The 20,132-nt window shown below is 38.8% G+C and overlaps 1 pseudogene; it reads right to left on the bottom strand.

Moving 5' to 3' along the window:
- Window positions 1-17,987: 17,987 nt before the first annotated feature.
- LOC122890873 lies at window positions 17,988-19,226 on the bottom strand (annotated as a pseudogene).
- Window positions 19,227-20,132: the final 906 nt, after the last annotated feature.

Here is a 20,132-nt window from a genome sequence, read left to right as displayed (position 1 = left end):
TATTAGTATAGTTAAAATACAAAACCTGACAATATCAAATATTGGTGAGGATGTGAAGCATAAGGAGTTCTCATGAAAAATGATATAGCCACTTTGAAATATAGTTTTCATTTTCTTACAAAGTTAAATATAATCTTACCATTCAACTCAGTAATCACAACTTCACTCCTAGTCATTGACCAAACTGATCTGAAAACAAGTTTACACAAAAATCTTCCTTCATGTAAATGTCATAAGAGTTTTATTCAGAATTTCCAAACTCTAGAAACTAGAAGTTTCACTGCCCTTCAATAGGGGATAAGCAAATTGTGGTACCTTCACGCAATGAAATATAATGCAGCAATATACAGAAACTAGCTATAAAACCACCTAACAACTTAAATGAATTTTAAATACACATTGATAAATTGATGAAGCCAGTCTTAAAAGGCTACCTACTTTATGACTCTGATTAAATGATGTTCTAAATAGGATAAAACTATAGCCAAAAGAAAAAGAATTTCTAGGGGTTCCCAGGGAAGTGAGAAGGGTTAAAATAGTGAAAACACAGAGAAACATTTAATGTGGTAAAAGTATTCTATATAATACTGTAACTGAGGAAATATATAATATATACATTATGTATTAATATATATACATACATTATGTATTAATCAAAACATATAGAACATACGGAAAAATTTCAAAACATAATTTGTAAGGTTAGAGAATCCAAGATTGGAATAGAGAATGTGACGAAACAATATTACTAGATTACAAATGTATGAAACAACCTCCGTGAAGGAAATGGCAGGGGAGAGGGAATGAATTTGTACAACTAATGGCAAAAGAAACTATACATAAGTACTCAACTATACTCAATTAAGTTGTTTCCCATGATACACAGGTTAACAATTCTGATCCTACTATCCCATGTATACTGGGATTGAATAATTGAGCCAACGGATGGCAGATGGTAGAAGCCAGGTTAGACCAAGAGTTTACAGATGAACAAGAAGGGGCTAGAATGATCTATGTGGTGAGGGATTAGTGTTGAAGACAGCAGTGTGAATTCATGTTTACCTTAATATAAAGACAGATGGCTATATGTAGATATATTCATATATATATTCATATTATTATATATTCATATATATTAATGTATATATACATACACATATATACGTGTGTGTGTGTTTATGCACTAGTATGCACACATATATTTCTGTGCTCTTTCAGCTGAAATGCCTGGAAACAACCATAAGCATTAGCAATGAGCACACTTAGCACCCAGATCTTGGTTTCTTTTTTTTTTTTTTTAAAGATATTATTTATTTCAATCTCAAGTAGGTGGAGAGGCAGGCAGAGAGAGAGAGAGGAGGAAGCAGGCTCCCCACTGAGCAGAGAGCCTGATGCGGGGCTCGATCCCAGGACCCTGAGATCATGACCTGAGCCGAAGGCAGAGGTTTAACCCACTGAGCCATCCAGGTGCCCTCAGATCTTGGTTTCTAATATCATTCTCCAATAAAAGGAATCAGCGCTCCTTGGACAGCCACCTGAATCTAGGACTCAAGGTAATAAATAGACAAGGTAGGCCTAGAGCAACAGGCAGTGTCAGAAAGGGAGTGTTACACACACGAGTGATGGGGTATATCACAGAGACACAGGAGCCAACTAAAAGAGTACCAATGGCCAAAGCTGAATAATTTTGAGCCAACAAATTAAATACAGCAGTATTCTATTATAACCAAAATTATTAAATGCTATGCATGATTACATACTAACAGAATTGATTTAATCAATAGACTAAATGGGGAAGAAAGACAAATCTCTAGTGCAGAAGAATTCCAAATAATTTATATACTTATTCTACCTTCAAGAAGGTGCAGTAAAAGTCCCTGCTCTTTAAGAGTTGCATTCTTTCCAAGAGTATAACATGGCAGGGCAGGGGGGAAGTAACCTCAAAAAGAGAACTTACCAAATATTACTTTAGTCAAATGGCCAAGATTAGCATCAACAGCTATAAGTCACGTGAATAACATGTACCCTCAGTGTGATTGTAACAGAACTTGAGCTTTGTGGTCTTCTTTCCACTAACAAAAAACTCCCAAAGAACCATGAGAAAAACACTAGATAAACTCAAATTGAAGGACATCCTATAGAATATCCAACCACTATTCATCTAAGCGATCAAGATCATTAAAAAACAAGAAAGAAAGAACCAAAGAAAGTATAAGATACTCTAACAGTCAAGAATAGGCTAAGGAGACAGGACAACTAAATGCAATGTGGTATCTTGGACACTGAACAACAAGACATTAGGTTAAAAGTAAGGAAATCTAAAATATGAACTTTAATAATAACATATTAGGATTTGTTCACTAATTGTAACATGTGTACTACACAAAAGCAAATGCTGTTAATCAGGAAAACAAAAGTGGCTGTGTAATATAACTTTCTTTACTCTCTTCACCGTATTTTCTATAAATCAAGCATTTTCTAAAAAATGAAGTACATTGAGAAATACAACTTAAAAAGATAAGCAGTACACTAAAATTACCTTCCATGAGAAGCTGAGTCTCATTTTATTTAAGATTTTATTTATTTATTAGAGAGAGAGAATGAGAGAGCATGAGAAGGGGAAGGTCAGAGAGAGAACCAGACCCCCTGCTAAGCAGAAAGCCCGATCCAGGACTCCACACTGGGACTCCAGGATCATGACCTAAGCTGAAGGCAGTCGCTCAACCAATGGAGCCACCCAGGTGCCTAAGAAGCTGAGTCTTAAATAACTTAAAAGAAAACTGCCAGTAGCTTCTTTGAATTGGGCATAGAAGAGAGAACTCTCACTGCAGTCATATCCATGGCTTCCTGACAATAAAGTAAACTTTAATAACATATGCAAAACAAAACAAAACAAAACCCTAAAAACTAAACCCTATCTGCAGAGAGTACCTATATTGTTATATTAATGAAACAAAGAAACCACATTTGAGCCTTGACTCCTTAATGTCTTTTAAATCTTTTCTCTATCATATAATTGGTGACTGTTCTCAACAAGTACCCTTCACAATTATACAACATTTTGGATGCCTGAGTGGTTCAGTCAGTGAAGCATTTGCCTTCAGCTCAGGGCATGAGCCCAGAGTCTTGGGATCGAGTCCCAAATGAGGCTCTTTGCTTGGTGAGGAGCCTGCTTCTCCCTCTGCCTGCCGCTCCCCCTGCTTCTGCACTCCCTCTCTGACAAATAAATAAATACTTAAAAAAAATAACATTTTAATTTATGAATTATCAAAAACTTTAGCCACTAGTCAAAAAAGATATGTGTCAGATTCTTCAGGGATAATTTGGTTCAGATTTGCTAACCATCTATTTAAGCAGGTAGACATGGGACAATACTTAACGGTTCAAAAACTCCAGAGTCTCCAGGGTGAAATCTAAAAATTCCCCATGTCCATAGTAGACAAAGAGAGACCAAAGAAAGAGGCGGACCACCACAGACTGGGAGATGGCAGTTTTAATAAGCAAGGGAACTGACATATGAGGCTTCTTTTGGCCAGCTGCAAGATGGACAAATAGTTTGCATCCACCTGCCAGAACCTTAATGTTTATACAGAGCTTTTGATGGGGTCCACTCACATACACAGTAAAGATGGTCTCAACAACACGTTATTATCTCCACGTTGTGTTCCGGGCTATGGGAAATGGTTATGGAAATAATGATGAGATGTACATTCCAAGGACAAGGGAGGGATGAGGAGCCTCCAACTGCCTAGGTCCAGCTCCCTGGACAGTCTGTGGTCATGTCCTCTCAATGAATTCCTCCAACAAATACTGCTGCAATAGTGTATATTCAAACTTCCCAAACTTGCACAGACACATTAAAAAAAAAAAAAAAAAGGAAGTTAGTCAGTAGAAGGTTCATGGTCCTACTGCATAGAGAAATGTGGCCAAATTTAGCATCTTGGCCCCCAACATTCACTAAAATTTGCTGAAGCACTGGCAGCAAAACAAAATTTTTTTCAAATAAATAAAGACTAAAAAATAAAAGAGGGATATGATGAGACCTTGAAGAAGTATCAGTGTTTTCTAAACAAAAGAAGTTATGTAATAGGTGTGTAGTATGTACATAGCATATAATTTCTGTACATTAAAAAGAAAACTATGCCATACCCTAATGAAAAATACTTTGAAACCAATATAAGCACATTCTACCAAACTAATATTATCCATATCTCATCCCTAATAATTAAGAGTTAAATTGAATTAAAACTAGATTAGCCAAATAGGAGATTCCATTTTCATATTTTAAAATGCTTAATTTAGGTTTAAAAATTTATTTAGCCTTCAGAAAATCCTTTTAGACATTTTAATATTAATGACTCCTCAATTAATTTCTCCTAGAATCTACACTGCAAAAGGCTGTAAGAGAGCTGATACAAGTTAAATCATTAAAATAAAATTCAGGGTTTTCATTGCTGTTGTTTTCTATTGGACAACTACCTTTTGTTGTAAGAGTAAACTGAAAGAATTCAGAGAAATTACATTAAATCCAAGTGACATTTACAAAAAAGAAAAAGCTTTACTACACCAACATTACATAAAGTTTCAGAGTTTCAAATGAAAGAAACTCAGAGATAGGTTTGATGAATCTTTTTGTTCAAATTCAGGCCTAATCATGTGTCTCATAAAGGAAGACTTATCAGCAAGATGTTCAAAAGAAAGTATTGACTTGTTCACATAAAGCTTTAAATCTCCTACCAGGAAATCTGAAAAGACTAAATAAGGATTTTGTCTTTTGGTGAGATGAAGGAATAAAAACAACCTTAGGAAACTGAATACTTTCATTGTAGACTACTGAAAAAACTTCTAAGTAAAGATCCCTGTTCATCTTCTTCAAGTGAAGAATATCTACTGCTACAACATGTTATTTTATCCAAAGGCCATAAGTAAAAATAATATTACCAAAAATGTGGGAGATGTAATTTTCTATGTATTTTAAAGAAAATTAAACTTCCTCCCCATATACAATTTCTAAGCACCACTATGACTTATTTCCAAAAGAAAAGATTACTTAGGGAAGCTGTTGAATTTGTTTTATTTCCTTCCTTTCTCTCTTTAACACTGTTTCACTTCCCTTATTTTTATTAGAAACTCAGTGTTATTTCTTGATGATTTGGCCTGCTCATAAAAATAATTTTGGAACAATCTAACTTTATCTGAGGAAGAAATCTCTATTGAGTTAAATCACATTTTCAGAATATGGCAATGACAAGTGATTTTGATGTGGGAAACAAAGGCAAAAAAAACAAAAAACAAAAAAACAATTAAATTTCCTTGCTACTTATGGCCCATTGACAAGTCCTTGAAAACAGGTTGAGTGACCTTCTTCTGGAAGCTCAGCTGCCTAGATGATGATACTTTGCTGAGGGCAAAGGCAATCCCAACTTAACAGGATCCCAAACCCCCAGAAATCTGGAAATTTACTTTAACATGCCAAAATCTCTTTGGAAACTTCCCTTTATCTCCACCCCCAAGACATGTATTAGCAATCATCCTCCAAGCATATGGCCCACTGATAAACATCTGAAGGATCTCATGACTAAGGTTTTATTGGACAGTAATAAATGACCTTTTAACTAGCCCCCTCAGAGTCCTAGAAACCTTGCTTCCAAAATTCTGTGGAGACTTATCCTATCTCTAATCTCCTCGCTGACTTGAAAGTAAAAAATCAGTCACCTGTCACAACCTCAGTGCAGTTTTTTCTGTCCATAGGTCCTGTGCCTATGTTTTAATAAAACCACCTTTTGCACCAAAGATATCTCAAGAATTCTTTCTTAGCTGTCAACTCTTGACCTCACCAAACCTCACCTATATTCAAAAACTATATTATCCGGGACTCCAACGTGGGGGCTTAGAGTTTTTTCATCTGGACTCTGAGCTTCTATACAAACTTCGTGAGTACTTTGCTCTCCCCTTACTTTCATTCCAGGGGCTCTTCAAGGAGTATGCTTTTATTGGAACACTTTTACGTCAATAGCTCAGGCTGTAATCCTCCAGACTGTGGCTACTCTATGGGGTGAAGAAAGCCTGCCTTTTGGCTGGAAGTTAGTACCATGACCAGGATGGTAATAAGACCCAGAAACTTGATGCCCTCTCTTTACTCCTGTCCTTATACAAAGTTGTCTGACTTGGGCACAGGACAGTCATCTAAGTGACCAGCATGGTTGCCAGTCTTAAGACTCCCATGTGAGGTTTCTTCCTCACTGGTCTAATGTGATCCCCTCCACATCTCTGGTCTAGCTGCTTTTGGTCATTAGATCTCCAGTGGGAGCCGGCTGAAACCAGTTCCTGACTGAATTAAAACCCAGCCAGGGACTATTTCCTAGGGATGTTGGCTGTAAGGACTGCATGTGTTGGCTCGTTGCTTAGATCATGATGGATTTACTGTTTTCTGTGAATGTCCTCTAGTAACAACTTAAGTTACAAAATTGGGTACTTTCCTCTTATAAAACTTCTCTAGTGTATTCCATGGGTTAAAAACAGCAGGTTCTTCATGACCTTCAGCAAGGTAAGACAGGCACATGTAGCCTTCACAGCAAGGCAAACTCGGTCCATACACTGGCACCCATCATATCTAGAATAGCCTAGAATGTGATGGGGAATCAGGCCTGGTTGGAGGGCAGGCCTCCCTCCTACTAGGCTTTTTTGACAGGTGGTGATCACAGTGATTTCATTCAAGGGACACCTCAGGCCACTCTGATACCAGGAATCTCTGACATAATCATGTCAGGGACACTATCTGGGCATGGGACGGGGGGTGGATTTTTGAGATGATGGGCCTTCTCTCTTCAGTTCCCAAGGACTTTCCCTTGGGATGCCTTTTAACCCACTGGAAACAATTCGGATTGCAAAATTTAAGAAAGGTACTGCACGGCCTCAATAGGATCTATCAGTTAGATTTTTTCTACAGAAAACAGGGCAAACAGATGGAGGCACCCTAGGTCCATCCCATGAGTTCAGGGCACTAAATTAGGATCCAGACCTAATGGCTTCTTGCAGAATGTGTTTGATTGTAACCAGGCCAGTAAACTCCCTCCTGATATGAAGGATGATAAGTATCTAAATAGGTCTCTGAATAAACCCAGGTTGGAGGAAACATGGGCCATCCCTAGCAAAGGGGACTCTTCCCCCACCCCGCCATCTCTCTCTTTCTCACCATTCCTCCTAACAGACTTAGGTTACTCTAGTGGTATGTGGAGGCTTCTCTCTCACTCATTTCCTGGGTTAACAGCAATAACTGGAGCCAACTGTGGTTAGTCTTACTCAGGATGGGCAACTGAAGGAATATTCCCAAGCAGCTGCTGAAAGTCCCTTTGTTTCAGGGAAATTCCATGTCTTTTCCAGCTTTATTTCCAGTAGGACTGCCTACTCCCTCTTGCTGGCTGGAAAACATGGTGGTTGCTACTCTGGAGCTGATGAGCTCTAGAACTGGGAACCCTCTTTCTCTGCCTTTTGGCCTTAGTTTGCCTCATCTGTCTCCCTCTCCTCCTGTTTCTGCACTATACTGGGTGTGGCTTGCATAACTGACTTCTATATCATCCTCAGTGCCTCTAGTACCAATGGCTCCTTCTCCTCCCCTCACTTCAAAGACCAATTAAAAGGACCCTCTGGACTTAACACTGGCCACTTCGTATTTACCCACCAGTGTCTCAGGTAAAAATTGACAATGGGGAACAAAGTGACTTTTAAAAGCGGATCCAGGTTGAATATAATTTGGTATTTAAACTAAGTTTGTTGGTTTAAGATAGACCTGTCTTTAGAATTATCAGCATTAAATATGAAACTTCTATTCTACTAAGACTTACTAAAGGTCAAATAAGACTTGTGTTATCTGTTGCATTTTGTTAGCAAAAAGATGACTTAACTTATGGTTGATTGTCTCAAGTTTTCATGGGTAATTGTTAAGATAGCTTTCAAAGTCTTAGGTAACCTGAAGCTTGAAAATTGTGTCTCTTGTAATTTATTAGCAAAAAGATGCTAAAAAAATGATGGTCAACTATCTCAAGCGTTCATCGGTTACTTTTTAAGATAGCTTTCAAAGTCTTTGGTAACCTGAAACTTGGGAGTTTTGCTTGGGTGATAAGTGGGATTGAATTTGTTAGACATCTAAGTCTTTTCCAAATGGGATAAAGTACTATATCAATGATTACTGAACACAGGTTTGTGCTTTTGACTAGTGTAAAGAAACAGGATATTTGAGTCTGTTGGTAAACCTGCTTTGTGCTTAATGGATTCATAAATTTGCTGTCTAAAGAGTTTTGGTATAAAAGCTCACAATGTTACTACTTACTTTTCACTGGAGACTAAGGTTTCCAAGAGGGCAAAATTCTGCTAAGTGTAATTAAGACTGATGCAAATAAGAAAAATAAATCTGTCCGTAGAAAAGTAGGAGGTATGTAAAAAAGATGTAAGGAAAGAAATGCATTTTGTTCAAGGTAAAAGAAGGTATTTTTGTCCTAAATGAGACTGGTTGTTTGGAAAGAAATGCCTGGGGACAAAATCTAAATGCAAAGCAAAGTTGAGGAAGGTTTGTGAAGGGAAATCTTTGGAAAGAAATTTTAGGTGTGGTCAGGATTGACTAAGAGTGAAATGGATTTTTAAAGTACCATAGCATAAGATTGAAATTCTGCCTTTCTCTCTGTTTAAAAGGCAAGGTTTTCTTGAATTATTGGCCTGCTCTTGATAAAGTGTAAATAAAGGTTTTTTCTCTTTTAACTCTGTCCAGAAAACCAGTTTCTATGTTTTGTCTTTATCAGGTCTTTGATCACTTATTTAAAATTTCTCAGTATTAGGGCCACCTGGGTGGCTCAGTGGGTTAAAGCCTCTGTCTTCGGCTCAGGTCACGATCCCAGGGTCCTGAAATCGAGCCCCACATTGGGCTCTCTGCTCAGCAGGGAGACTGCTTCTCCTGCCCTATCTGCCTACTTGTGATCTCTGTCAAATAAATAAATAAAATCTTAATAAATAAATAAATAAATAAGATAAAATTTCTCAGTATTAAAGGAGCTAAGTTTAAGTAACACCTACATAACCCTATCTATCTGCCTTGCAAGTACGTTATTGTCACCTTGGTTAAATAAAAATTTTTGTAATGACCTGTATTCCTGTCTGAGTGTCGGGTTCATGGTCAAAGAAATGAGACTGATAAAAAGCGAAAGTCAAGCAAAGCTTTCTTTTGTGCCAAGCATTGAGAATCTTATAGAGAGGGCAACCCCTCCCATCCTCACAGACTAACTTTTATAAAGCAAAGGCTATGTGGTTGAACCTGGCCACACCTGGGTGGCCAATGAGATTGTAACACACAGAGAAAGCTGCACAGTCATGCTAGGTCACACACAGGTGGCCAATTGAATTACAATTCACCCCATAGTAGCTATTTGAACTAGCCTATCACCTTGGTCAGAATTGGCGCCCAAAAGGCACCCAAAAGGCGGGGCCCACACTCCTTAGTAGCTGGGGAGACAGTGTGCGCCCTTTACTGATTGGATGTCTATACCTGGCCCGACTCATCCCTGCATTCGGGCTCTGTTACCTCCACTTGACCTGACACACTCCTGTATTTGGGCTCTGTTATCAGGGACTGGTCGACCATATTCTACTGGTTTCCGGGACTTGTTTTTAAGTAAGTTCCCCTGGGTGGGGGGGTGGGGGGCACAGTCAGTTTAAGTTTTACTGCATAAACAACAAAATCACTGTTTAACCAGATGGAATTGCTTTGGCTAAATAGGCCCTTACACTAAGCATATGCTTTAAAACTTTCTAAGGTTTAACAAATTTCCCAAGATTCAAATTGTAAATAAAGTCTGTGACTCATTAACCCTTTTTTGTTTAATATGTTAAGTTACTCTAGAAGAATTGTTAAGCAAATAATAAGCCTTACGTTACACTTGGGTAAATGCTCTAACTATTCTAGAGATGATATACAGTTCCTAAAGTTTTAGTATGTTTTGGTATATAGGCCATTACCTGATATTTGATTATTGAAGTATTGTGTGTCACAGAAATAACCTGATTTCCTTGCCAGCTGTACTGTAATCTCTCACCAGATCTTTATTCATGTCCACTTTTGAGTTTTTCATTTATGGTTATTCTTACTCTCTTGCAAATGTGTTTCATTTTTAAGAGGATTCATAAAAAGGACTTTTAGGACAAATACAGGTATTCAGTATGTTTAAGATTATAAAACTGAAATTGGAAAAAATTTCCAGAACTAACTAAACTGAGGATAATCATACCTTATGAGTCCTACTTAAATCATTGCTGGTTCTCTGTTTGCTCTTCTAGACTAAGGAAATTTTTTCTTAAGATATCTATGACTTAAAGATATATGATAAAGTAAGCTTTTGTGAACAGATTAAATCATTTAACTTCTCTCTACCTGAAACTTCCGAAATTCAAAAGGTCTCAAAAATACTCTTTCTTTGATGGCAGTTACAGTCATTTACATAAGTTTAATAAGAATCTGTTCTTGTAACAGGACCCATTGGAAACATTGGTTATTTTACCAAGGCTTTAACTGGAATGTCATACTTGAAAGACATGAATAGAACCAGGTATGACTATAGAGCTTTAAGGAACTAAGGTGGACATTAAAAGCATGGAGCCAACACATGGAGCTCCTTGGAAATGTTGGCCTGATACTGTCATCACACACTGAAATAAAGTTCCCAGACACCAATCTGAATGGCTGTTCAGCACAGCGTCTGCAAGGGATAGCTGCAGCAGCTGAATCCTGCACATAGCTTTTATTTTGTGTTTTTTTGGTTTGCTTGTTTGTTTTTTATCAGAAAAGCAAGGACAAATACCTCAAAGCATGGGAAATTGGTAAAAAGGGATGGCAAATATCCTGAGGCTGTAAAGCAGGCTTGCATTCTCAGAGGACATGCAGGGAATCAGTCTTGGGATAAGGGAGAAGAGGGATGTTTGGGCTAGGAATCACCAGGTGCAGAAAGGAGGAACTGAGGGTTACATTCTTTCATAACTCCTAACTTGGGCCCTGCCCCTGGGAATCGCAGGATCCTGCTCCTACCGGGACATTGTGTTCAAAAGCTGGAGAACAGGAATGCTGCTGATGTTTCAGCGGCTTCCACAATCACTCCTTAGGGCTTCCAATATATTTTCTAAGAATGACTCCACTGATACCTTGCTTACAGAGTTCTCAGCAGCCTTGCCAGGTGAACACAGAATGTCACTTCCTAACAAGTGCAGTAACCTCAGGGTACTTTGGGGACCTCAAGAAGAAGAATCCGCCCAAATCAACAGGTATTCCAGGCATGTCTGATGGCAAGCACTTGGCTTGGCTTCTGTCCTGGAGGGGCTACTAAAACTTCAACCCAGAGCTTCCTCATAAAAAGTTCCTGCAGAGCACAGTCTAAAAGGTCTATATGATCACTTACTACTCTTGCTGAGCTTATGTAAATCATTAGGCCAAGCTTGTTAAAACTGGACTTGTTTTAAAAACAAGTTAGTCAGTCCCAATTTGGCTATCTCTGATTAAAAATGAGGATTATGATAGAGAGGAAATATTTCAATAACCCATCTTTGTAGACTAGATTTTAAGCACTAAGACTCAAGAAAACTGGATTATTGTTTTAACAGTAGGACTTCTCTGAATGAGGACTGTCCAAAAACAACAAAAAGAGTTTAAGTCCTTTAGAGTTACTATATGAAAAACCTTTTCTCACTGTAGACCTATCAACTGATGGAAATTGTAATGCTTTGTTAAATTATTCACTTGAGGCCAAGTTAATTCATAAATCTCTAAATGAATATGCAAACCATATCCTCCCTAAACCTGATCTGACAGTCACTAGCAACCCACACCATATAAACCTATAAACCCCAGAGACACGGTTTACTTAAAGGATTGGAAGTCTAACACGGCAGAGGATTTAACTCTAAAATGGAAGGGCCCCACAGGGTCCTATTACACACTCCCACTCCAGTAAAATTAGAAGGACACAATTCACGGGCTCATATATATAGAATAAAACCTGTATCTCATTCACAGAAAACCAATGAGCAAACTAACATGCCTTTTTATTTCTGTAAAACCTGTGGAAGACCTCAAATTTCTCTTCTAACAATACAGGACAGAATTTTAGTTAACTACCAAAGGTCTTTTTGTTCAGGCTTCTCTTTCTTATTATAATAGCCTTTTGTTGTCTTTTCCTGTGTCTACCTGCCTGGTGCCAAGACTCTTTTACTGCCATAACTTTCAGCTGACAGATGATCCTTTCTATTCAAAGAGGTTCATGTATGTTATCCACCTTGGACTGGCTGCCTCTGCCTTTGGTAACTCCTACATATATAAATTCCCCCAACTGACTGACCCATTTGTAGGTAGGTACATCTCTATGCCCCTATTCAGCAGGAGCAAGTTACAGAAGACGAGATGCTCCACCCTCAGCAACCTTGAAGATACAAGGATCAGAACTATTCAGGGGGGTATGATGTGGGAAACAAAGGCAAGAGCAAACATAGATACAATTAAATGCCCTTATAACCTGCAGCCCATTGACAAATACCTGAGGCAGGCAGAGTAAGCTCCTGACTGTCTTAATGTTCATGCCTTGCTAAACGGAAAAACAAACTTATTTTGAAAACAGCAAGGTCTCCCTACCTGGTGAGTCTTTAGCATATGCAAATCCTTTTGAAACTTCCTTATCTTTACTTCCCCCAACTCAGAAGCATAAATCAGTTGCCCCTCACAATCCTAGAGCAGCAGGGAGCAGCATTAGCTGCAGCAGCTCTTTCTGCCCATGACCCTGTCCTTGGGTTTTGATAAAACCACCTTTTGCACCAAAGATATCTCAAGAATTCTTGCTTGGCCATCGGCTCCAGACCCCACCAACATCACCTATATTCAAAAACTGCATCACTCTCATGGTCGTGGAAACCTTGCTTCCAACATTCCTTAGAGACTTAAGGCTATCCCTAACCCCTTCCCAACTTGAAAGTATAGAATCACTCACCTGTCACAACCCCAGTGCAGCTCTTTCTGCCCACAAGGTCCTGTTCCCTTGCTTCAATAAAACCACCTTTTTTGCACTGAAGACATCTCAAGAATTCCTTCTTGACCATTTGCTCCAAACTCCAACATTTCCAGGTCAATTTGAGGGGCAGTAGTCTAGGGTTCTCTTTCAGTGTAACATGCCCCCTCTTTATTCTTTGCTTATGCAACCAGTTTCTAGAAGTCTGCTGTTAAGAGATAAATATGCTGGGGCCCTTGGATAGCACAATTAAGCACCTGACTCTTGGTTTTTAGCTCAGCCCTTGATCTCTCATGAAATTGAGCCCTAATCTAGGCTCCATGATGAGCACGGAGCCTGCTTAAGATTTTCTCCCCCTCTCCTCCTGCCTCTCCTGCTCATGCTGGCTCTCACTCTCTCTCTCTCTCTCAAATAAATAAATCTTTTTTTTAAAAAAGAGATAAATATGCTACTTCACTATAAGTTTTCTGTAACTATTTATTGAGTGCTTTCTTTGGAGTATTTCATTGTGATTCCTGATGTTTGTTCTCCATTGAGAAGTATGAAATTCAGATTATGGGTTTCTGTTTCAGAAAGTTAGGCTTGGCTGTAGTGATGTGGTTTGGAGTAGTGTTGGGGTCCAGAGCAGACTGCCAAGGACAAATTCTTGAGATGGCTCTTGTGCAAGAAGCTGGTTTTATTAAAGCACAAGTACAGGATCCATGGGCAGAAGGAGTTGTACCTGGGTTGTGGGGAATGACTGATTATATACTTGGGAGTTGAGGGGGTAAGGAAAAAGGGAGGTTTCCAAAAGGACTTTCCTATGCTAAGGAAGACTCATGGGATACTGGAGGCCTGGCTACTGTCAAGCTAACCTTGTTTTTCCCTCTAGCAAAGCATTCACATTAAGACAGTTGGGAGTTTCCTGGAGGAATGTTACACTCTACCTGTCATGCATTTGTCAATGGGCTGCAGGTTATAAGGAAAAGGGCTGCATTTCCTTCTGCCTTTGATTCCCATAGCACCATGGAGGGGGGAGGGTGATGTGAGGGCTCCAGGAAATTAAGGGCGATGTTAGGGCTGCAGGAAATTTCTGGAAGTTAGGCTACTGATAAGACTGTTTTTTTTTTCCTTGTAAACCAGTAGGACTTTTGTAAGCTGTTGGAGACTCAGGTCCTGTGTGACTGTGATCTCATTTGTTTTTCTCTTTCCTTAGTTCTAGGGCAGCCAGGAATGCCTGAGGAATGTCACATATTTCCCACCTTGGGGGGTGGTGGCTTGTGGAGTGTCACCTTGTGCTTTCCCTCAGATTGCCTTCTACTCCCTCATCAATAGCAAAACTGTCAGAAATCCAAGCAGTTCAGAAGGTACAAAAGAGAAACCAAACAGTTAAGGTGGCTCTTTTCAGTTCTGGACCCAATTCTGTGTGGATGTTGTGGGGGCTTCTACCACACCAACAAACAATTCTCAAATACCATTAGGCTGCCTAAGAAATCAACTCAATTCTGACACTATCTACCTGGAAACAGTGTCAGATTCCTATTGGTTAGTGGTCCAAGACTACCCTCTACCCAACCCCAACTTCAGATGCACCTCCCAAGCCCAGATTGTTTCCTGTACTTCTGACCAAGGGACTATAAATTCTGAGGTTCCCAAGACTCCCTTCTATAGGTTTAATTAATTTGTTAGAGTGTTTCACAGAACTCAGCAAACCCATTTACTCACAAGGTTACCATTTTATTATAAAAAGATATAATTCAGGAATAAGCAGTTGAAAGAGATGCATATAGCAAGGTATAGGGAAGGGGTGTGGAGTTTACCTGTTCATTTTGAATGTGCCACTCCTCCCATATCTCGTGTTTACCAACCCAGAAGTTTTCTGAACACTGTCCTTTTGGGGTTTTATAGAGGATTCATTACACAGGCATGACTGATTAAGTCATTTACCATTGGCTACTAAACTCAATCTCTAGCCCTTCTCCCCTTCTTTAAAGTGTTGGTGGATAATGAGAAATGGAAGTTCCAACCCTAAGGTCAAGTGGTTGATTGTCCTGCCAAAGACCCTTATCCTTAAGTTACCCATGTGCTTTCCAAAATGCAATGCATTGACATAACAAAAGACAACTAAGCTGCCCTTATCACTGGAAATTCAAGGGTTTTAGGAGCTCTAAGCCAAAAATGACAAACAAGGACCAAAAACAACCCTTGAACAAGGGTTTGAACTTCCCCACTTATATATGGATTTTTTACAGTACCATAAATATATTTCTCTTCCTTTGATTTTCTTAGTAATGTTTTATTTCTGTAGCTTATTTTATTATAAGAATGATATACATAATATGCAAAATATGTGTAATTCACTGTTTATTTAATGGGTAGGGCTTCCAGTCAACAGTAGGCTATTAGTAAAGTTTTGAGGGGGTCAAAGTTACATGTGGATTTTCTACTCTGTGTGTGTGTGTGCGTGTGTGTGTGTGTTGGGGGGGTGTTAGCATCCCTAACCCCATATTGTTAAGGATCAAATGTACATATGAGAAATATATTTTGGTCATCTGAATGACCAAACACGTATTTGTTATAAATCATGAAGGGGTTCAGGAAAAGTCTCCCCAAACTGTGCCACTTTGACCTGTGGACTATTTTGAGATCAAAGCAACAGAGACCCAGGGGCTCAAGCCAAACTCATGCCCCTCCCTTAAAGACCTATCAGAATCCAAAATGGAGGTCATTTCTAACATTAAAGTTATTAACACTTATAAATTTCATCCTAATGACACATATGTATGGCAGGATAAACATCTAATTACCAAACATCTGCTTTTCTTAGTACCTATGAATTACTCTCCTCCTCTTTAAGCCCCTCCCATTCCTTAGCTTAGGATGACATATATACCACATCACCTTTCTGTCTTTATACCCTTCAGGTATGTGTAATTCCTGAACATATAAAATTAAAGTTGATTTTCTCCTGTTAATTTGTCTCAAGATGATTTAATTACTAGACCAGCCAGAAGAATCTTTGAAAAGAGATGAAAATTTTTCTCCACAACTATCACAAATATCACAGAGGTACTAGATAAATAGAAAGCATCTAGATTCTGAGAGGCCTCCAGGACACAGCCAACTTCAGAATTTCTAGTTAAATTGTTTATGGAAGAAAATGCAGAAGAAACCATTTTCTTATGGACGACCAAGTTAAGTGAAAATATGAAGCAAAACAAATGCCAAATGAAGTCAAGTACATACGATAAATAAAACGATCTTGTCTATCTGCCCTGACATCACACAGGAAAGAATAAAGGAGCTTTCACTAAATTTGGCAGGTGGGTAGAATATATCAAATCCACTTGTTGAATCCTTACAGATAACTTCAAAGAATTAGACAGTTCAATTCAGAGAGCCCCAAACTGAGGTATATTCAGACGCTCATGTTACTACTAAATGTATACGAAGGTGCTATGGTTGAAGAATGAACTGGAATTACAAAAATAGTCTATATCAAAGCTGAATTTATTAGGCTGTCAGTCAAGAAAGAGCTCACCATGCCAGAACAACATCAGAGGGTTTCTCTGCATGAACAGTGATGCATGCTCGAAGCACAGGCTCAGTTCTCTATAAAGTGTGAAAATACGGTTTGTAATTTTTTCCCTCTATCTTCTATGGATATAGAAAAAAACAAACACACCAAATCTAAAACCTTGAACAAGAGAAGAATCTTCAAAAAATGGGTGTAGATTGTAATTTAGTTCCTTATCTTATTGAATTACTACACAAAGTCTGTTCCACAGTTAATTTTTAACATAAGTTATGATAGAGCTGATGTTAATAAATAAAAATGATAAGTTTTCCTATCTTAATCTAATTTAAAATTCACAGCAACTCTATGGTATCTGAGAGTTTCTTTCCCCCTCACTGGCTTTGATCAGGTCTTTATTCAAAATCAGCTGTCAGCCACACACAGAAGAATGAAACTGGACCATTTCCTTACACCGTACAAAAATAGACTCAAAATGGATGAAAGACCTTAAATGTGAGACAGGAATACATCAAAATCCTTGAGGAGAACACAGCAGCAACCTCTTCCACCTCAGCCGCAGCAACTTCTTCCTAGACACATCATCAAAGGCAAGGGATACAAGGGCAAAAGTGAACTATTGGGACTTCATCCAGATAAAAAGCTTTTGCACAGCAAAGGAAACAGTCAATAAAGCCAAAGGCAACAGACAGAATGGAAGAAGATATTTGCAAATGACATATCAGATAAAGGGCTAATATCCAAAATCTATAAAGAACTTACCAAACTCAACACCTAGAGAACAAATAATCCAATGAAGAAATGGGCAGAAGACATGAACAGACATTTCTGCAAAGAAGACATCCAAATGGCCAACAGACACATGAAAGAGTGCTCAGTATCACTCAGTATCAGAGAAATACAAATCAAAAACACAATGAGATACCACCTCACACCAGTCAGGAAGGCTAAATTTAACTAGTCAGGAAACAATAGATGTTGGCAAGGATGCAGAGAAAGGGGAACTCTACTACACTGTTGGTGGGAATGGCAGCTGGTGCAACCACTCTGGAAAACAGTTTAGAAATAAGGCAGAATATCATGGGGGAAAAGAGGAAAAAATGGAACAGGACAAAACCAGAGAGGGAGACAGAACATAAGAGACTCTTAATCTCAGGAAATAAGTTGAGGATTGCTGGAGTTGGGGGGGGTGGGGAGGGATGGGGTGGCTGGGTGATGGACATTGCGGAGGGTATGTGCTATGGTGAGTGTTGTGAATTATATAAGACTGATTAATAAAAGGCCTGTACCCCTGAAACAAATAATTCATTGTATGTTAATAAAGTGGGGGAATAAAAGAACACAGAGCAGCTAAAGGCCCTTAAGGAACTCAAGAAAACCATATTGCATAACCTCAAAAAAAAATTAGCTGTCCAAAATAATTTGACTTTTATAGAATAAATTTAAGTTTTTAGGCACCAGGCTTCTTCACTGGGTTTCTTTTTTGCAGGCTTCTTGTCAGCTGCTGGTTTCTGTTGGCTGCAGCCTTTTCCCCCACCACAGGTTTCTTCTGCTTCTTCACACCAACAGCCTTCTTTCCTTTCTTCCCTACTACAGGCTTCTTGCCTAGAACCCCCTTCTCATCTGATTTGGCCTCTATGGCTTCTGCTGCCTTATCCATCCAGAGTTTGTGATTCTTGGCCTGGTGAAGAATGGTATTCTGGCACAAGGTCTTTGATACAGGTTTAGCTTCGACATGATTCTCCAGTTCTTCAATGGATTCTTCTTCAGGACCCTGCAATGACTCTTCTTGCATGGTGCTCAGAGGGCTCTTTAGATCTCTAAACTTTTCCAAGATTCTGCTAAGGTTTGTATCAAGCATTTTATGCATGGGAAGGTTGTAGAGACTCTTGAAGGAGGTGGCCTTATGCCAAGTGCCATACAGATCATCTAACTTGTGGAATGCACTTTCAGTTCAAATGCAGAAATGCCCACCAGGAGCAAGTTTCAAAATGTTCAGTTTGCTTACATTAAGACAAGGAATTCCAGGGATGTTTCTGAAGGCCTTGATGATACTGCTATCTTCACAGTAGATGATGGAGGATCACCTGCACTGGATACGACAACAGTTTCTCATTATGCCCTTGCCAGCTCTCATTTGCTGAGAGGCATAGACATTTTTGATATCATCCCAGGCTTTAAGTTTCTTAAGAAGCAAAACAGCCTCTTTGGACTTCTTGTAGTCTTCAACTTTACCTTCAGTTACCAAAGAATATTCTGAACATCCTCAATATGATGACCTTTAGACATGACCAGCACTAGTAAGGCTGAGGCAGCCAGGGCAGAGCAGATGGCATATCGCTTCTATATTGTGTTCACTCTGCGAGGCCAACAGTGCCACGTTTGGGTTGGTGCAAACATGTGCCCACCATGACACATATTTCCAAAAGTACCCTGGCCAGAACAGTGGATCCCACTGCCTTGAGCTCTGGGAATTCGAGCCACAGCTCTGCCAGTACCCTAAGACTCAGCAGTGATTTGATGACCTGCTAATTCACTGACAGCATATGGCTAAGTTGGTGTGAACAAAGTTCATGGTATCAGATTGAATGGGAGCCTTGAACACAGCAGACAAAATAATATTTTTGCCAGATGATTCCACTTTTTTCAGAGTACACAGATATCAATGAATGAGCAAACATTATCATGGAGAGAGGAGAGGGTCACACTCCTCTCAACCCAGAAGCTCCTATAGGAAAAGTGGCATCTGAGATATTGTATAATTTTACCAATGAAGAGACCAAGTCTTACAGAACTTAGGACATTCCCATCATCATCTCACTAAAAATTTCTTTGCTGCATCCCTGGAAATTGAGAGACTACAGGTTTGTGTGACAATAAAACTCTTCCTCTTTCCTCCACAGCATACTAATAAAGTAATTATTTTCCTCTCGTGCTTTCTGTTAGAACTTAGAAGTGTTTCTCTTTCCTTAGTGAGGACACTTGAGGTGAAAAAAAAAGACTTATCATTAAAAAACTGTTTATTTTATTCTCAAAGTAGCTTAAAGTGTTGTTTTTGCTTTCTTTACACAGACACTAGCTCCCAGCTGAACATTTCACTACTGTTCTCGTGGCTACCCTCTGACAGGCTTGCCAGGCTATGAATACTTTTCCTCACCTAAGGATTGCAGAATTGCAATTTCTCATAAATTCAGAAAGAATTTTTTAGTAGTTTTTGGTAACACTTTCTAACTTTTACCTTATCTTAATATGATATGCTTTAGGATAGCACAGAATTGCTTTTCCTGATTATTTACATTGTTTACTCTAACATTTTGACTCAGGCAAGGGCTGATCATTTTTAAAGTAGTAAATATTATTTAGGAGACTTATAAAAAAAATAGAAATCATCCTCCATTTCTATTTACTTTGAAACTTGAGTATTTAAGCATACATATTTTGTTATTGTTTTTGCCAAGCATTATTCCAAGCTTTAAGTAGTTATAGCAAATACCCAGCCATTATTCTACATTGTCATGTCTCTTTCCTACAATGGGCTCTTCACAAATTTCCAAAGCAAGCTTACTACAAGAACCCTGCAGAAATCC

The sequence above is a fragment of the Neovison vison genome, chromosome 12 (genome assembly GCF_020171115.1).
Source record: "Neovison vison isolate M4711 chromosome 12, ASM_NN_V1, whole genome shotgun sequence".
Classification (NCBI taxonomy): Eukaryota; Metazoa; Chordata; class Mammalia; order Carnivora; family Mustelidae; genus Neogale; species Neogale vison.
This window is presented reverse-complemented; position numbering and strand designations above follow the sequence as displayed.